Raw genomic sequence first — 20,512 nt, 5'->3', positions numbered from 1 at the left:
GCCGGCCTTCTCCCTGGAGCCACAACTCTCCAGGACTCGCACTGGTTGAGCACCTGCTCGGCGCCGTCCTAGGCCGCGCGTGCGAAGGGACGACGGGCCCACAGCATAGCTCCTCCTCCCCGCCCCCCACACCCTGGCCGGCTGGGCCTCGGGCCAGAGCGCTGTCTGCGGCTGGGGCTCCCTGACTCCTTTGCACCTAGATATGAACGACGTTCAAACGTGCATTGGCGCCTCCTGCGTGGAACACAGCTCCAGGAGCCTGGTACAGAGCAGGGAGCTAAACAAAGCCTCCTCGGCCATGGAGGTTACATTGCTGTCTACAGCCTTCCAGATTCTCGAGTCTTCGCCGGGCTTGACCCACGATGTAGTCCTTGAGCCCCCGCAGCTCTTCCTGTCTGATGTGATTAAACGTAGCATCTCCAAACATAATGCTGGGGACTGGAAAGAGGTGGCTCTAAGGGTGCTTGCGCTCAGCGGTGCTTACAACCTTGTGAGGTAGACACACACATACACAAAGGTCTGGGCGCCTCTAGAGGCGGAAAAGCCTCAGATCGGAGCCAGCAGTCCCGAGGTAGTAGAGACATCATAATACATTGAAGACTTCACTCCCAGCTTAGTATGTCTTCTATATGCATTTGAGAGCAGGGCAGTAGGCCTCTTGCATATTTCACCTCAGGTGACACCCATGTTCCAACGTATTTGCCTGTGAAGATTTATACGGGATTTACTATGAGAAAGCCACAGTGGTAGCCCTGATACACTCCAGGGAATCATAAGACACTCTTTCACCTGAGTTGAGCACAGAAAAAACGAGATATTGTGAATGAATTAGGAAGAAGAAAGGAAGAAAAAAGGCAAATAGTTCCCAATTGTCTAAAACCTGGAGAACTAGAGAAATTATATTAAAAGCAGTTGTTTAAAACAGGGATGATTAGAGAAAACTGTTCAATATTAAAAAAAAAAAAAAAAAAGCTGTGTTCTCAAAACCATTAGGATGCCTACTATAAAAAAAAAGAAGAAGAAGAAGAAAAAGAAAAGAACGAGTGTTGGTGAGGATGTGGAGTAATTGGGATCCTATGCACTGTCGGTGGAAATGTAAAATGGTGCAGCCCCTATGGAAAACTGTATGATGGGTTTTAAAGAAATTAAAAATAGTTTTTCCACTTTGGGTATATACCCCCAAGAATTCAAAGCATGGCCTCGAAGAGACATTTGTATACACATGTTTATAGCAGTATTATTCACAATAGTTAAGAGATGGAAGTAACCCAAGTGTCTGTTGATTGATGAATGGATAAACAAAATATGGTGGAAACATGCAATGGAATATTATCCAGCTTAAAAAGGAAGGAAATTCTGACACATGCTACAACTTGGATTAAACTTGAGGACATTATATTAAGTGAAATAAGCCAGTCACAAAAAGATACTGAATGATTCCATTTATATGAGGTATCTAAAGCAGTCAAAGTCATATAAGCAGAGGGGGGGTTGTGGTTGAGTGATTGCCACTGGCTCAGGAGAGAGGGATAGCGGGAGTTGTTTAATGAGTATAGAGTTTCAGTTTTGCAAGATGAGAAAGGTCTGGAGATTGGTTGCCCAACAATGCGAGTGTACACTTAAAAAAATGGTTAAGGTGGTAAATTTTTTGCAGTGTGTATTTTACCACAAATAAAACCAAAAATACTTGACCAAATATACAAGCAGACCAAACCCAGCAACATATAAAAAAAAGTATATACTATGATTGGACAGGATTAACCCAGGAATGTAAAGTTGGTTTAATATCTGAAAAGCAATTAATACATCATATGTCAGTAAAATAAAGACAAAAACCCCATGATCATCTTAACAGAAGTGCAAAAAGCACTTGATAAAATCCAACATCCCTTCATGATAAAAACACTCAAAAACTAAAAATAAAAGGGAATGTCCTCAACCTGCTGACTGAATACTTTCCTCATAAGATCAGGAACAAGGCTCTTGCCACTCTGGCCACTTCTATTCTATTCTCCTCACCATTATTATTTTCATCACTTCTATTTGACTACATTGTACTGTTCTAGCCAGAACAATTATGCAAGAAAATCAAATAAAACATCCAGGTTAGAAAGATGTAACACTACTGCTATCTGTAGATGACATGATATACAAATTCTTGAGCAATTCATTTAAAAAGTCATTAGTACTGGGGCAACTGGCTGTGTCAGTTGATAGAGCATATGATTCTTGATCTTGGGGTCGTGAGTTCAAACCCCACACTGGGTGTAGAGCATACTTTGACAAAGAAAAAAGAAGCCATTAGTGCAGCCATTTTAGAAGATTGTCAATTCCTATGGGGTGCCTGGGTGGCTCAGTCGGTTAAGTGTCCAACTCGATCTCAGCTCAGGTCTTGATCTCAGGGTCGTGAGTTTGGGCCCAGTGTTGAATGAATGAATGAATGAATGAATGAATGAATGAATATTGTCAATTTCTCACAAAACTAAACATACACTAAGCATATGATTCAGCAATTATGCTCCTTGGTATCTGCCTAAATAAGTTGATAAATCATGTCCACACAAAAACCTGCACACAGATGCTTATAGCGACTTTATTTCATAATTGCCAAATCTTGGAAGCAACCAAGGTTGCTTTTAGTAGGTGAGTGGATAAATGACCTGTGGTACATTCATACCGTGAAATAGTGGCACTAAAGAGACATGGGCCATTAAGCCATGAAAAGACATGTAGTAACCTTAAACACATATTACTAAGAGAAAGAAGGCAATCTGAGAAAGCTATATACTGTATGATTCCAACTATATTACATTCTGGAAAAGGCAAAACCATGGAGACAATAGAAAGATCAGTGGTTGCCAAGGTTTGGGGAGAAGGAACAAACAGGAGGAACACAGAGGATTTTTAGGGTAATGATTCTATAATAATGGTGGATACATAGCATTATGCATCTGCCAAAACTCATAGAATGTAAATCAAAATGAACCCTAATGTAAACTATGGGCTTTGGGTGATAATGATATATCAATGTCGATTCATAGATTATAACAAATGTACGAATCTGGTATGGGATGCTGATAGTAGGGAGGCCGGGATAGAGGGTAAAGGGATATGGGAACTCTCTGCATTGTCAGCTTAACCCTAAATTAAAATAAAAATCTAAAAAATAAAATCTATTCAAAATGTTTTAAAAATAAAATCTATTCAAAATGTTTTAAAAATGGGGTGCCTGGGTGGCTCAGTCAGTTAAGTGTCTGACTCTTCATTTCCACTCAGGTCATGAACTCATGGTTTGTGAGTTTGAGCCCTGAGTCCGGCTCTCTGCTGACAGTGCAGAGCCTGCTTGGGATTCTCTCTCTCTCCCTCTCTCTCTCTCCCTCTCTCTCTGCCCCTCCCCTGCTCACACTCTCCATCTCTCTCTCTTTCAAAATAAACATTAAAAAAAAATTATTTTTTAATGTTTATTTATTTTTGAGAGACACAGAGACAGAATGCGAGTGGGTTAGGGGCAGAGAGAGAGAGACACAGAAACCAAAACAGGCTCCAGGCTCTGAGCTGTCAGCACAGAGCCCGACGTGGGGCTCGAACCCACGAACCGAGAGATCATGACCTGAGCTGAAGTCGGCCGCTCAACCGACTGAGCCACCCAGGCGCCCCTAAATAAATAAACTTTAAAAAAATGTTTTAAAAATAATGATTCATGTTACAATATGGATGAACCTTCAAAACATTATGCCATGTGAAAAAAGCCAGACACAAAAGACCACATATCTTATGATTCCAATGATATGAAATGTCTGAAACAGGGAACTCAACAGACAAAAGTAGATTAGTGGTTTCCAGGGGCTGAAGGAGGAGAGAATGGGGTCGTGATGGCTAAAGGGTTTCTTTCTGGGGTGATGAAAATGTTCTGGAGTTAGATTGTGGTGATGGTTGTACAACTTTCTAAATATACTAAAAATCACTGAATTGTATACTTTTCAAGGGATAAAGTTTATGACGTGTGAATTATATCTCATCTTAATGAAGCTGTTTTTAAAAAGCAACTACGTTGTAGCCTTAGACAAGGAAAGGTAAATTATTTTTTAAAATAAAAAACCCTCAAGGCTTCCAGGAGGCATTCTAGAATAATCCCTCGGTAAGCCTCAGCCCAATACTCGTCATTTTGCCCTCTGTCCCCCAGCCGCTCTAGGCATTTTGCACTGTCTGAGTGGTGTCTGCGTCTGCAGCTCTCGCCCAAGGACTGGTTTAGACACATTGTGAAAAATTAATAAAGGGGTGTGCAAAAATGGGCAAAGTGAGCGCCCCCAGGTAGCCGTAGGTCTCTGGCATCACATCTAGTTCAAGGCCTTCTGAGCCTCAGATTCTCCACCCTCCCCCGAGAAAAAATACACCACCACCGCGGCGAGGCTCGGGTCTAGGCTCTGGGCTCCGCATGGGGAGCGGGGATGCAGGGGGTGCTTTGGACTTTTCCAGTCCCCAGACCCTGGAAGCTCCAACCCCAGGTCCACTGTCTTTTCCGAGCTGAGGAGACACTGCTGCGCTAGGCCCAGCGTCGGAGCTGGCCCGGATCCGGCTTCGCATGGGGGCCAAGCTGCGGTCGGAACAGAGGAATCACGGCGTCGTGGGTCACTCTGGTACTCAGAGTGGACAACGGTACAGGAAAATGCTCCCAAGAGAATATGGCGACCTGCCTTCACAACGGTCATTCAGATGCACTCGGAAAGTTGTTACTCGTTTCGGTTGACCTTATTCATTTGAGTCAGCTCCAAACGCTCAGCTGCGGCTCTTGAAATTCCCAAGCCCTCTGGGCGCCGGCGGAGATTGGCTAGAGGACGTGCCTTCTGGCGGCGCCCAGTGATTGGACCTGGTGAAATACTAGGTCTGCTCTGGTTGGTCCCTGGGGCCAGACTCTAGAACGCTGTTGCTAGGTAACGCCACACGCGTACTACCAGGTGTCCGGAGGAGGTTGTGTGTAGGGAGCCCGCATTGATCAGCGTCCTCTGAGCATTCCACCTCTGTTCCGCTGGCCCACAGGCCTCCGGGAGTGCTTCCTGGCTGCAAAAATGAAGCCAGTTCTAGGGAGCTAAGCATATGTATGGAATTTCTTCATTGTCCCACGTGTGCAACAGCCTTCTTGTGAATCATCTAACTGAGCAACACTCCTTGTGAGGGTAGGGACTGTGGCCCCTGTTTAAGAACATTGAAGGGCGCCTGGGTGGCTCAGTCGGTTTAAGCATCTGACTTCGGCTCGGGTCATGATCTCACAGATGGTGAGTTCAGCCCCAAGCCAGGCTCTGTGCTGACAGCTCAGAGCCTGGAGCCCCATTCGGATTTGCCCCCTCTCTGCCCCTCTCCCGCTCACGGTCTGTCTGGCTGTCTCTCTCTTAAAAATAAACATTTAAAAATTAACATAAAAAAGAATAAAAACAGTGAGACTGGCTACTGCTCCTTAGTCCAGTGTTCTTTCTGCTGACCTAACACTAAAGCTTTCTCTCCGGAGCCATCTCCGCCCTTGAGCAGTTCACACACACTCCTGGGATAGAAGTCCTGGCCACCAGCTGGGCTCCAGTGACTTACAGAAGTGCCCTCTTCCCTTTTATCCACCGCTCTGAAGGCTGAGCGGCCAAAGTCAGAATCTTATTCTTTGTTGTTCCTAACCATCTAAAAACTGTAGTGTAAGTACAAAAACAACAACCCACGCAATGTGCCAGGAACTGCAAAACACTTCAAAACCATTAGCTCATTTAATCCTCAAGAAACAACCCTAATGAGGCTGATCATTTCACTTTCGGAATGGGGGTGCTCAAACTCAGTTACCCTCTGTAACACAGCTAAATTAAGCAGCCAGCATTAGAATCCAAGGTATCCAACTTTGAAGCCCATTTATCGTAACCATGGTGCTACACAGCTATTTCCAAGCACAGCATTGTTCAAAAATATCAAAGGATCTCAGGAGGGGAAGAGAGAGAATCCCAAGCAGCCTCCGCAGTGTCAGAGTGGCACCCAGTGCAGGGCTGGTACTCACGAACCATGAGATCATGAGATCACGACCTGAGCTGAATCAAGAGTCAGAGGCCTAACCGACTGAGCCACCCAGGCACCCTGGGTCCTTTTGCTACTTCTTAATCTGGATTGTTTCCAACTACTGAGGGTGATTCTGCCGATGCTTAATCAGAGCTAGTAGCTAGAACAACACTTCAGGCCTTTAGGAAAGGTGTGAGGTCATTTCCCACTTACTCATTCCGGCATGTCCTTGTAAGAGCTGAGAAGGGCCCCCGCACAAGTAGTGACATACTCCTGGGTGCTGCTTCTGTGCTAATCAGTTTCTAGGCCCTAGAGAAGCAACAGTCACTCACACTCAGGAAACAGGCAAGGCCATGCACCTTGGTGCAAATCCAAGGTAGAGAGTTTCCGGAAAGCCCGGTTACAGTCAAGGTAACATACCTGATTCCAGGGTTTGCAGTGGGGGGGTTTAACACAGACCAGGACACAGACTTTAGGTCCAAAGATATCAGGGCATCATGAGTGCCAGCCCATGGTCCTCAGTGTCAAGGTGAGGCATCTGCTCTGGCACTGATATTTCTAGCTCCCCAAAGTTTCTTGCTTTTGGTCCCTTCCTTCTGCATCTACCACTTCTTGTTTTCTGCTGGAAAATAGGGAGAATCTCAGAACTTAGGCTGTAGCCACTTTTGGTCCATGAGGGTGAGGATGAGAGCAGTGGGCAAATTCAAAGACTTGACTCAGAGCTCCCCTGGACAGTTGATTGAGAGAGGTGTCCCAAGTCCCCACAGCTGGCTCATAGTCCTATGGAAATCTGGGACCATTAATCCCTCACCAGTGAGGATTGAGAGAATGCCTCAGATGGGGCATTATTCTCCATGTGTGAAGGTAGAGTCGCCCCAACTCTCCTTTTCAATAACAGGAACGCTATAGGGAGCCTCTAGGACTAGCTCAGGAAAAAACAAGGGTCCTGAGATCCTTACCCTATAGAGAAACTACTTCAACGTCCTTTACATTTTACCTTTCTAAAGGCCCAAGATTGGTAACACATGAGTATTCAGAAACGTGTAGCTGGAAACCTTAAAACAAAAAACAAAACAAAACAAAACAACAACAACAAAAAAAACAACTACTAGATCTTAACCTCTTTTAATGAGTGGCATACTAAAATTCTGATCTTCACCTTGAAGTAATCATGTACATCGACTGACCTTATACAACTCTCCCACCCCAACCAAAGAAAATGAACTCTGAGCTCCCAACTCTTTGTTGGTACCCCTTCCAAAGAGTTCATGTTCCCTTGCAAATTCCCATTTATGAAGCACTCTGATCCTCTGCCCCCCCCCCCCATTAGCAAGGGGCCCAACTTCTCTGCCTTAATTTTCTTACCTGTTAAATGGGGATAATCATTTCTTTTTTTTCTTAGGGATGTTGTGAAGATTAAATGAGATAATGTAATTAAAGATCCTTTTTAAGAACACTGGAGTTCAGGACCTGAGTTGGGTAAGTGCTGAACCAAATTTATTATTTTTTTTTTAATTTTTTTTTCAACGTTTATTTATTTTTGGGACAGAGAGAGACAGAGCATGAACGGGGGAGGGGCAGAGAGAGAGAGAGAGACACAGAATCGGAAACAGGCTCCAGGCTCTGAGCCATCAGCCCAGAGCCCGACGCGGGGCTCGAACTCACGGACCGCGAGATCGTGACCTGGCTGAAGTCGGACGCTCAACCGACTGCGCCACCCAGGCGCCCCAGTGCTGAACCAAATTTATTTATCTCCCTTAGTTCCACCTCAGGACCCTCTCTATATATAAAACTCACTGGAGAAAAGATGTATAGAGAAAGAATAGTCAAGGGTTATTTTTACAAACTTATTGTTATATTCCCCAAATCTAGGAGCAGTCTGGCACCACTTGGAATCTGAGAAAATGGAACTAACCTAGAAAAGGTACTGAGGGGCGCCTGGGTGGCGCAGTCGGTTAAGCGTCCGACTTCAGCCAGGTCACGATCTCGCGGTCTGTGAGTTCGAGCCCCGCGTCGGGCTCTGGGCTGATGGCTCGGAGCCTGGAGCCTGTTTCCGATTCTGTGTCTCCCTCTCTCTCTGCCCCTCCCCCGTTCATGCTCTGTCTCTCTCTGTCCCAAAAATAAATAAACGTTGAAAAAAAAAAAAAAGAAAAAAGAAAAGGTACTGAAATTGCACTAGATAAGTGCCTTTAGAGGGAGAACTTTGTGGGGAATGGATCCTTGAGGTTTTCCAAGAAGTCTGACTTCAGGCATACACTGACCCCCTCAACTCAACAGACTGACTTCTCTGGGACGTGCCTTATCTTTGGGATCTCTTCAGAGGACCACAGACCTCAACTTTTTGTCCCACCCAAGAAACAGAAGTTCTCTCAGATCCTAGGAAAGAATAAATGAATCAGAGTGGTATAGGAGTCCCAAAGGAAGCGTGTGTGGGGTGTGCGTGTGTGTGTGCGTGTGTGTACAACTCCTGTGAGTCCTCAGCTAGGCGTTATTGGAACCGTTTTAACGTTTAAAAAACTGGACGTTCGAAAAATCAAGTGGTTTGCCCAAGCCCACACCACATGTAAGAGAAAGAATCAGGATCAGTATTCAAGTCTGTCTGACATCAGTCCCCAAGTAGTTAACCACTTGGAGCTACTGAATATGCTGCCTCTGTGACCCACAGCTTTATAGAGCCTCGGAAGCATGGCCTAGGGGGAGTGAGGGGCAGAGGGTCTTTGGTCCCAGGCCTTACTTCCAGGAAACTCTGAAATGTAAACTTTTATCTTCAAACAAGTAGTCTGGACCCAGAGACCATTACTGGGCCTTACCTTACCTTGATCTTATGTATTATTTTTCTCATAGAGTTATTTTGTGAAGCACAATTACATTGCAGTGTATTTTTTAAAAAAATTACTTTTTTATTTATTTTGAGAGAGAGAGAGAGAGAGCGAGCATGAACAGGGGAGAGGCAGAAAGAGAGGGAGAGAGAGAAGAATCCAAAGCAGGGTCTGCACTGCCAGTGAGTGCAGAGCCGAATGCTGGGCTGGATCTCACAAACCGTGTCCTGAACAGAAACCAGGAGTCAGACACTTAACTGCCTGAGCCAGGCAGGCGACCAGATTGCAGTGGGCTTTTGTGTTAAAAGCTCATGCTAAATGCGCTTTAAGCTATACCACTGTTACACTTTTTGTTTTGTTTTGTAAGCCCCCCCCTCCCTCCCTCCCCCCCCCCTTAAAAAGTTTGGCAGTTTTTGAGGGGGGTAGATATGTAGGGCCAGGGCAGTCTGCCGACCCACATAGGCCTGGGGCACCGCTCCCGGGAGGCCTCCTTCCCGCCCACGGATCCTCCCCACTCAGGGCCCCGGGCCTCCCCTTAAGTTTATGAGCCCCTCGTTTTGGATCCGTATCCTGAGAAAGTCCCAAAGGAAACCCGGCGACGCCAGCTTCACAGCCATTTCCCCCAGAGCCGTGGGATGGCCTTTCCTCGCTAGGTCAAGTTCACCCTCTGAATCGAACACGACTCGTGCTCCAGACTCCCCGCTGCCCTAGGGACTGGGGCACCGGGCCCCCGGCGCAGGAGCTGCGGGCGGTCCCACGATCGCGCTGGTAGGTGGGCCATTTACAGTAGCACGCCGAAAGGAGCAGCGCGGTGATTGGGCCTCGGGGTGGGGGTGAGGGCGGGGAGGTTTGGATGGCGCTTGCGTGGAGTGACCTGCCTCGGCGCGGCTCAGGATCCTGGTGGGGCTGGTGACCGCGGCGCCTGGAGGAAAAGGGAGCGTGTGGCTGCCCTCACTGGCAGTGCAGCGGCCAGAACGGGGGGGAACCCAGGAGGAGCTCGGGGTTAGCTCCTGCCCGCGCCGCTTCGATTTCAACCGGGCTGCTGGAGGACGGCGGACTTCCCACTCAAGATATCCTTGCATCTACAGAGCGATGGAATCCGAAATCCGTGTGCGAGTTGAAGTCTTACACATCCTCAACAGCGGTCAGTCTTGTCCCGTGAAAATAGGGGTGTTGATCCCCAAACAATACTGTAAAAAATCCCACAACGTGAAGCCTTTGTGGAAGCCCAATGAAAATGGGTGAAGGTTCATATGAAATGTCCGGAATAAACATATTTGTAGAAGGGCTGGGGAGGGGGTTGGGGAATAGGAAGTGACAGTAAATGGGTATGGAGTTTCTTTCGGAAGGTTAAGAAAATGTTCTAAAATTAGATTGCAGTGATGGTAATAGGAAAAAAAAAAAAAACCGCCTTTGAATTGCGCTCTTCAAAGAGGTGAATTATGTGGGATGTGAGCTCTCCCCCAATAAAGCTGTTTTAAAGTGTGTGAAAGTTCGTTGTCACTGGCCTAAAATTTGGGGGCACTCTGGTATTGCAAAACTTCCTCACGCAGGGGTGCTGGGTGGCTCAGTCGGTTCAGGTTCAGCGTCAGATGCTTGATTTCAGCTCAGGTCATGCCTGCTGAGTGTGGAGCCTGCTTGAAATTCTCTTTCTCCATCTGCCCCCTCCCCCGTTCACACTCTCTCTAAAATAAAGAAAAAAATTAAACAACAACAACAGTTTCCCCATGTATTATCCAATTTGTCCTCCATCCAATTCTTGGAGGTGAGCAGCATTTAAGAAGGGAACACAAATAATTGCAGGGCAGAAGGGACAATGAGAAATGCCCTGAAAGATCAGGAGAAGGAGACACTGAAGAAGTCTTTAGGGAGGAGGTGCCATTTCGTCTGGGCCTTCAAGAATGGGTAAATGGAAACCTAACAATGGCCTGGCACAAGGTGGGAAAGCATAGGCTATATAGCCTAGCAATGATTAGATCCCTTTGGCTCTAGTGTAGAGTATCTGAGGGAGAGTTTTTGCAAATGTCCCTGTTCAAGTCATGTTCAAGTCCTAATTGCCAGCAGCTCAGAAATGTGACCTTATTTGGAAATAGGGTCTTTGTAAATGTAGTCCAGTTAAGATGAGATCACACCCAATTAGAGTGGGCCCTGATCTAATAGAACTGGTGTTCGTATTTATTTGTTTTTAAGTAAGCTTTATGCCTAACTTGGGGCTTGAACTCAACCCCAAGATCAAGAGAGGCATGCTCTACCAACTGAGCCAGCCAAGTGCCCCAGTGAGTGATGTCTTCATAAGAAGGGAAAACACATACAAAGACAGACTCAAGGAGAACCCATGTGATGGCAGCACAGAGATTAGAACGATGCAGCTGTGGGCCAAGGAATGCCAAGGACTGACTGGTGGCCACCACCAGAAGCCAGGAAGAAGCAAAGAAGCATTCTGCTCAGGGTCCCAGAGGGAACATGGCCATGCTGACACCTCGGTTTTGGACTTCTAGCTTCCAAAACTGTGAGAGAATAAATTTCTGTTGTTCAAAGCCACCGAGTTTGTGGTACTTTATTACAGCGGCCCTAGGAAACGAATACACTTAGCATATGCTAGGCACTGATGAGTGATAGTTTCCTCCCCTTCCCTGAAAATTAAACAAGAATTTTGGTCCTTACACTGTAGGTGGCAGGGAGGTAGTAAATATTCTTAAGCAAGGGGGTTATATGATGTGAAGATTTGGAAGAGGAGAACCTGGAGGTGAGAAGAGCCTTAGTTCATCCACATCAGAGTAAACAGGGGTCTTAATTCATGGAAGAGTGGTAGAAATGCACAGGAGGGTCCTTTCCAGAACCTTTGGTGGTCTACTGTGTTCTTTTTTTTAATTATTTTTTTTATTTATTTATTTTTGGGACAGAGAGAGACAGAGCATGAACGGGGGAGGGGCAGAGAGAGAGGGAGACCCAGAATCGGAAGCAGGCTCCAGGCTCTGAGCCATCAGCCCAGAGCCCGACGCGGGGCTCGAACTCACGGACCGCGAGATCGTGACCTGGCTGAAGTCGGACGCTTAACCGACTGCGCCACCCAGGCGCCCCGGTCTACTGTGTTCTAAAGGAATGGCATGGCTTCATACTGTTTTATTCAGAGAAAATTCTTACGGCTTCCAACCCAGGAAGCCTACCTCTTGAAATTAGTCTGAGGGAGTTAACGGTCCATTGCAGATCCCATTTCACGGTTTTCTCCAACCTAATTTGTTAAAGCTCTCTGCTCCCTTCTTCCTTCCTTCTAGGGAAGGGTAAAGATTGATACTCTCCGTCCTTTCCATGACTCTCCAGAGATGAAGGATGTGGTGGAATACACCATTGCTTTCTCTTTTCACATTTCCCCTACAGCCTCGCCCTCTCCTTTGATCCTTTCTCTCTGCTTTCCACCCACCGTGATATTCCATATTCGCATTCGGTTGATTGCTTTCTTATTACCAGCTACCAGACTGCCTCTACTTTTTCCTCGCCTCTCTCACCTGAGAGGACACATAGGTGTGCACAAGCACACGCAAACACACCGCAACCAGGGTTTTGTCACACTATTCTATTAAAGCAATCCTCTCCCAAATCCTGCCAACCTCTTCACTAAAACACTCTGCTGTTTGTTTTTCATTGACTTCTGAATCCCTTTTTGTTCTGTTGGTTTTGCTTTTCGGCTTTTCTGTCTTCTGTTACAGCCTTCTTATTTATTTATTTGATTTTTTTTTTTGAGCTTATTTATTTATTTATTTAAATAATCTCTGCACCCAACATAGGGCTCGAACTCATGAGCCTGAGGCCAAGAGTCACATGCTCTTCCTACTGAGCCAGCCGGATGCCCCTACAGCCCTCATTTTTTGGGGGGGGGGAGAGAGAGAGAGAGAGAGCGCATGTACCTCATGTGCCCAGGAGAAGGGCAGAGGGAGAGAGAGAATCTTAAGCAGGCTTCACACCCAGTGCTGAGCCAGACGTGGGGCTCCATCTCACTCATCGAGAGTGAGACCTTTGACAGTGAGACCTTGGGTGGCTACCCAAGCGTCCCTGGCCCTCCTTTTTAAAGTGCATTTCCCCAAGGATCAGGCATCCAACCCCTTTCCCTTGGTTTCAATTGTCATTATATCCTCTAGGTCAGTGATCCCCAACTGGGGAGTGATCCTCCTTCCCAGGAACATTTGGCAAAGACTTTTTGGTTGGGAGGAGGGTGGTGACAGAGGACAGGGACGCGATGTGTGTGCGCTACTGACATCTAGTGGGTAGAGATTAGGGATATTTCTACTAAACCTCTTCTATGCCCAGGACAGCTCTTCACAACAAAGAATAATCTGGTCCAAACTATTAATAGTGCTGAGGTTGAGAAATCCTCCTCCAGGCCTACACATCTAGCTGGCTGCTTGTTATTTTGGGGGGTATTTTAATTGACTATTCAACTACACTTCACTCCTGTTACTGACATATCAGACCTACTGTTCCTTTATCTGACCCCTTTTTCAAGGTTTTCCCTAGCAATCCTGAGAGTCTGTTATATATTAGAAGCTAAGGATAAGTCAGTGAAAAAAAACCAGGCAAAGATCCTCTCCTCAAGGAGCTTACACTGCAAGGGGAGAGTATGGACAATTTCTAATAAACAGAGGTGGAAGATATTTCCAGATGCCTCCTTTACCCTCCCTCTCTTTCTCATGCCCAAAATTCCACCTGTTTGTAATACATTGCCTCAAAATTTAGTAGCTTAAACAACAAACATCTATCATCTCAGTTTCTGTGAAGCAGGAATTTAGGAGAGGCTTAGCTGGATGGCTGTAGCTCGGGGTTTCTCATGAGGATGCAGGCAAGGTATTGACCAGGGCTGCAGTCATTTGAAGGTTTGACAGGGCCTGAAGGATTTGCTTCCAAGTTCACTCACATGGCTGTTGGCAGGAGGCCTCAGTTTCTCCCATGTGGGTCTCTCTATAGGGTTCCATAGAGCTACTTACAACACGTCAGCTGGCTTCCTCCAGAGCAAGTGATCCAAGATAGAGAGAAAGAGCAAAATAAAGTGTCTTTTCTTTAAGTTTTGTTTATTTATTTTGAGAGAGAGAGAGAGAGCAGGGGAGGGCCAGAGAGAGGGAGAGAGAGATTCCCAAGCAGGCTCCGAACCGTCAGCGAGGAGCCTGACTCGGGGCTTGATCTCAGGAGCCATGAGATCTTGACCTGAGCCAAAATCAAGAGTTGAACACTTAACTGACGGAGCCACCCAGGCGCCCCAGAAGAGAATGCCTTTTTATGACCTGGTGCCCAAAGTCTCATACCATTGGTTCTGCTTTCTTCCATTTATTAGATTCAAGGCACTAGGTCAGCTCCTACTCAAGACGGGGGGGGGGGGGGGGAGTTAGCCTCCAAATCTGAGGGGAGAAGATTCTAAGAATCTATGGATATATTTGGTTTTTTAAATGTTTATTTATTAATTTTGAGAGGAGGGGGCAGGAGGAGCAGAGAGAGAGGGAGAGAGAGAATCCCAAGTAGGCTCCATGCTCAGTGTGGAGCTCAAAGTGGGGCTTGAACTCCCTATTGTGAGATCATGACCTGAGCTGACCTCGAGTCAAATGTTTAACCGACTGAGCCACCCAGGCGCCCCTCTATGGATATATTTGTAAAACCACCACACCTCCCACCCTGTTATATCTAGTCTATTTTAATAACTTGCCCTCCCATATGATAGAGTAACTCGCCCATACTCCCAAACCCATCTTGTCCAGGAGTTGCTAAATCTTCCTAAAACATCATCTTAATGTTGTTTTGTCCTTCCTCAAAAATCTCCACCATAAAACACATGACACATTGTAAAGGTTATCATTGAAGCGTTGTTTCTAATACTGATAGAAAACAACTCAAATCCCATCAATAAGAGAGTGATTGAAGAGAGTATGGTGGAATCACACAATGGCCAACTAGGCAGCTGTTGAAAATAACACAGAAGTGCTCTAGGCACCGCTAAGGAAAAAGCTTCCAGACTCATCGAGCAAAGAGCAGAACAGTATATGTAGTATGGTACCTCTTAAGTATAAACAAAGCCAAGGGGAAAATAGTAGATATGGAAATTTGCTTTTGTATGCACAAAGAAACTCTGCAGGATAGATAAGAATCCAATAAGAATGATTTTCTATAGGGTGCCAGGACTGACTAGAAAATTATTTTTTCAAGTTTATTTATTTATTTTGAGAGAGCAAAAGAGTGCAAGAGTGTGCTCATGAGTGGGGAAAGGGTAGAGAGAGAGGGAGAGAGAGAATCCCAAGCAGGCTCTGCACCATCCGTGCAGAGCCAGGAGCAGGGCTTGAACTCAGGAACAGTGAAATCATGACGCGAGCGGAAATCAAGAGTCAGACACTTGGGGTGCCTGGGTGGCTCAATCGGTTAAGCGTCTGACTTTGGGTCAGGTCATGATCTCACAGCTCGCAAGTTTGAGCCCCGAGTTGGGCTCTGTGCTGACTCCATCTCTCTCTGCCCCTCCCCTGCTCACACTCTCTCTCTTTCTCTCAAAAATAAATAAACATTAAAAAATTTTTTAATAAAATAGAAACAGAATTGGGGCGCCTGGGTGGCTCAGTTGGTTAAGCGTCCGACTTCGGCTCAGGTCATGATCTCACGGTTTGTGAGTTCGAGCCCCGTGTCAGCTCTGTGCTGACACTCGGAGCCTGGAGCCTGCTTCGGATTCTGTGTCTCCATCTCTCTCCGCCCCTCCCCTGCTCATGCTCTGTCTCCATCTGTCTCAAAAATAAATAAAACATTAAAAATGAATTAAAAATAAAAATAAAAACAGGATAATCAAAAGTCAATAGTTTCTTATTACCTGCAAACATCCACTCATTCATTTGTTCCCTGACTCACCTAACAAATCTTTATGGATTCGAGCATACCAGTGCCACTCACCGTCTTTTTCCCCCACTACATTTCCCCTCCAACTAAGCTGACCTTCGCTGAGCTCTAACTAATCTTTTCACCTCCCATTTCTTTGGGTATTCGTCCCCCCGTTGCTGACCTTTATGCCTTAAATCTGTGGCCCTAAACCAGTGGTCCTCAACAGGGGGCAGTGCTACCCATAGGGACTGTTCTGTGAATTTGTGGGGGCATTTTTTTTTCTTTATCACAGTGGTGGAGGACCTATTGGCATGTAATGGGTGGACCCAGGGATATCAGTTGTCTTGCATAGTACCAGACAGCCTTATTCAATGAAAAAAAAAAAAAAAAAAAGTCCCTTGTCCTCCACCATTTTCAGAAGGCTCCGTGGACATTCATGTAAGTAAGAACACATTTATAATTATCCAAGTACAGAACCAACATTCATTTTATATATATAAACATAAAGTTATAAATGGTTCTAATCTCAGGGGCCTGTCTTGCTCAGTCAGAAGAGCGTACGACTCTTGATTTCGGGGTCATGAGTTCAAGCTCCACGAAGGGTGTAGAGATTACTTAAATAAGTAAAACTTAAAAATATATTTAGGGGTGCCTGGGTGGTTCAGTCAGTTAAGCGTCCGACTTCAGCTCGGGTCATGATCTTGCAGCTTGTGAGTTCAAGGCTTGTGAGTTCAAGCCCTGCATCGGTCTCTGTGCTGACAGCTCAGAACCTGGAGCCTGCTTCGGATTCTGTGTCCCTCTCTCTGCCCCTCCCCCACGTGCACTCTCCCTCTCTCCCTCTCCCTCTCTCTCTCTCTCTCCCAGAAATAATAAAACATTAAATATATGTATATTTAAAAATTTTAAGAATAGTTTTAATCCTGACTTTTTCAGAGAGGCAGACAGCCATATATATCAAGGGAAAATTGTATTTTGTTTTTTTGGAATTTCACCAAGAATTGTTGGCATTTTGGAAAATCGTGGCACAGATGGCCAATTTGAATTTGAGTCACCAATGCAACCCATCTGTGACAGTCTGAGCTTGTAGCTGCAGAATTCACGAAAATCCTATATGTAGATGCAAGCATGTGATGACTTCATTATGATCACTTCACTAAATCTTTTGGCAAAGCCCTACCCAAGCATTCACACATTGAGATACACATTACTTAAGTTTTTAAAGAATAGTATACAGAAAAGTGCACAATTCTTAAGTGTAAGCTCAATGAATTTTCTGGTGAACATAACCAGAATATAACTGGTGAACTGGTGGATATAACCAGTACCCAGATCAAGAAACCAAAACATTTCTAGCACCTTAGACCCTCCCATGCACTCTCCAATCACTGTCTTTCCCAAGGGTATTGGCTAGTCCAATCTCTAACATTATAGATTAATTTTGCCTCTTTTATATTATTATTTTTTATTCATCTGTATACCCAATGCGGGGCTCCAGCTTACCACCCCAAGGTCAAAACTTGCATACTTGGGGCGCCTGGGTGGCGCAGTCGGTTAAGCGTCCGACTTCAGCCAGGTCACGATCTCGTGGTCCGTGAGTTCGAGCCCCGCGTCGGGCTCTGGGCTGATGGCTCGGAGCCTGGAGCCTGTTTCCGATTCTGTGTCTCCCTCTCTCTCTGCCCCTCGCCCGTTCATGCTCTGTCTCTCTCTGTCCCAAAAATAAATAAACGTTGAAAAAAAAAAAAAAGTTGCATACTCTTCTGACTGAGCCAGCCAAGCACCCCTGGTTTTGCCTCTTTTTATGTAATACAAATGGAATCATACTATATATATAATATGTACATACATATACAGTATATAGTATATACATACATACATACTCTTTCGTGTCTGGATTCTTTTCCTTCTAAAGTTCATATTGCTGTCTGTAATTTGTATTCTAAATCATGTATAGTATACTCTTATACTACTGGATACACATTTTAATATCAATGGCCTGTCTTTTATATTGAGGGTTATATTGAGTTTTTAAAAGTCGGACTGTAAATGAGTTACTTCTCTATTCATTTATTTCATCATCATTAAAGGAGCATTCAAAATATTTATTCTAAAAGGCGTGCAGGGGCGCCTGGGTGGTTCAGTCCAACTTTGGCTCAGGTCATTAACTCACGGCTCGTGGGTTCGAGCTCGGGGTCGGGCTCTGTGCTGACAGCTCAGAGCTTGGAGCCTGCTTCGGATTCTGTCTCAGTCTCTCTGCCCTTCCCCTGCTCATGCTGTCTCTCCCTCTCAAATATAAAATAAAATGTTAAAAAATTTTTTTAAATAAATAAAAGGCATGGATTATTTCCAACAGGCTGACGACCGAATTGCAGCCTCCTGAGTCTTGCCCTCTGGCCCTTCGCACGACTGGGGTGACCCATGCACAGTCTCTCTTCCTGACCCCCTTTCCTTTAAATCTCAGATGATTCATCACATTCTCAGAGAAGTCTTCTCTGGCTCTGTTTCTGTGCTCTTTTGGGAAGCTGTGTACAAGTGGATTTTAGTGTTTATCTCCCTATGCCCTGTGCCCATTTATTTGTCTGTCTGAGGAAAAGGACTCTCACTGTCTCATTCACCGTGGTAGCTTTTGTGTCTGGTATGTGGTTGGAATTCAACAAATGTATTGAGCAAATAAATGGACACCTTAGCCTTCTTGACCAGCCAAGGACATTACTGTCCTCCATTTAGGCCTCTTTCTCTGAAGGAAAGATCATGGCTGTGTGAATCTGTCAGGTGTGTGGGTCATGGTTCTCCCTGCCCCCCAATTGCCATTCTAGCCCTGAATACCACTGTCTCTCTGCCCCCTCAGCCTGTGACATCAACCACGGTCATTTCCACGAGCCTCTACCTCGACTTGTTTTCTGAGTGCTCCCTAGAGCACTATCCCCCTATCTGAAACACAGGATGCCAGGAAGTGCCTTTAGACAACATGGGAGCTCTGCAGTTCAACTTCTTCCATCCCAGTTGAGCCAGCTGTCCTCACAGGCACCATCTGCGTGCATTTTCTCCTCCCTGCCCCCTCCTCAAGTGTGATGGGAGCATTCAAATGCCTTTAAGGATTATGTCTACAACGCAGACTTTAAGCCTGTCTTGGAAATGACCGACTGTCTGAAATATCTCCTTAGTTACCGCAGTAGGCACTTTCAGATATTCTGTTTTATTTACTGCTAAAACACTAGTATTTTTGTATTCTAAATCATAGAATAAGTCTGCGACCAATCAGGAGAGAGAAACCACACAGTAATTTGAACAAGGACAAGTTTGTTATAAAGAATTATAGGGGCAGCTAGCTGGCTCAGTTGGTGGAGGGTGCGGCTCTTGATCTTGGGGTCGTGGGTTTGAGCCCCGTGTTGGGTGTGGAGATTGCTTAAAAATAAAATCTTGGGGCGCCTGGGTGGCGCAGTCGGTTAAGCGTCCGACTTCAGCCAGGTCACGATCTCGCGGTCCGTGAGTTCGAGCCCCGAGTCGGGCTCTGGGCTGATGGCTCGGAGCCTGGAGCCTGTTTCCGATTCTGTGTCTCCCTCTCTCTCTGCCCCTCGCCCGTTCATGCTCTGTCTCTCTCTGTCCCAAAAATAAATAAACGTTGAAAAAAAAAAAAACGTTGAAAAAAAATTTAAAAAATAAAATCTTAAAGGGGGTGCCTGGTGGCTCAGTCAGGTAAGCATGGTCAGGTCTTGATCTCAGGGTCATGAGTTCAAGCTCCGTGTTGGGCTCCACATTGGGTGTAAAGCCTGATTTAAAAAAAAAAAAAAGAAAGAAAGAAAGAATAGAATAGAATCTTTAAAAAAAATTATCATCTATAACAGGGAAATAGAGAAATGAGGGTTTGGAATGTGTATTCGTTTCCCAGGGCTGTCCTAACAAGTTACCACAAACTAGGTGGCTTAAGACAACACAAATCCGTGCTCTCATAGTTCTGGAGACTGGAAATCTGAAATCAAGGCATCAACAGGGTCATACGCCCTCTGAGACCCTGGGGAGTATCCTTCCTTGCTTCTTCCTAGCTCCTGGCAGCTGTTAGCAATCTCCGGTATTCCTTGGTTTCTGGATACATCACTCCAGTCTCTGCCTCTGTTGTACATGGCATTCTTCCTGTGTCTCTGTGCGTGTCTTCACATGGCATTCTCCTTTCTATTTGTGTCCAAATTCCCTTCTTCATACAAGGACACCCGACGCTGGCTTAGGACCCACCCTAATCCAGTACGACCTCATTGATTATACCTGCAAAGATTCTATTTCCAAATAAGGTCACAATTAAAGGAATTGGGGGTTAGGATTTGAACATATATTTGGGAGGGGGAGACACAGTTCTGCCCACTACAGATAGCAGGAAGTAAAGAGAATTCTAAAGAAGGCAGGAATAGGAGATATAAGAAGACGCTAACCCTTCGCTGGGGATATAACACCCAAGGAAGAGCCTCTATCTGGGCCTCCCTGGGGCTGAGATCCAGAACTTTTTAGAGAGAGCACAGAAGTGGCTGGGGTGTCACCTCTGGTGGAACATCCTGGATATCTTCCCTCTGGGATGTCAGGGGAAACTAGTCACAGGAAGGCATCTCAGCAGAGGCACTCCACTAGGAAACTGCAAGAGGCACATCAGGGAGAGCTTCTGGCCACTGCGCGCTGGTGCTGGAGAAGCTTCAGGGACTGCAGAAGCTGGGGGCTGGGGAACCCACTTACACGGCAGGAGCTTGACCATAGGGCTCATTGGAACCAGGAAGAAAATCCTTTCTTCCTGCAATGCCTCCCCAGCTGTCTACTGACAATTTAGTACGATGCCAGCTGGCAAA

Source organism: Puma concolor, chromosome E3, assembly GCF_028749965.1.
Source record: "Puma concolor isolate L17-30 chromosome E3, mPumCon1.1.hap2, whole genome shotgun sequence".
Taxonomy (NCBI): domain Eukaryota; kingdom Metazoa; phylum Chordata; class Mammalia; order Carnivora; family Felidae; genus Puma; species Puma concolor.
This window is presented reverse-complemented; position numbering follows the sequence as displayed.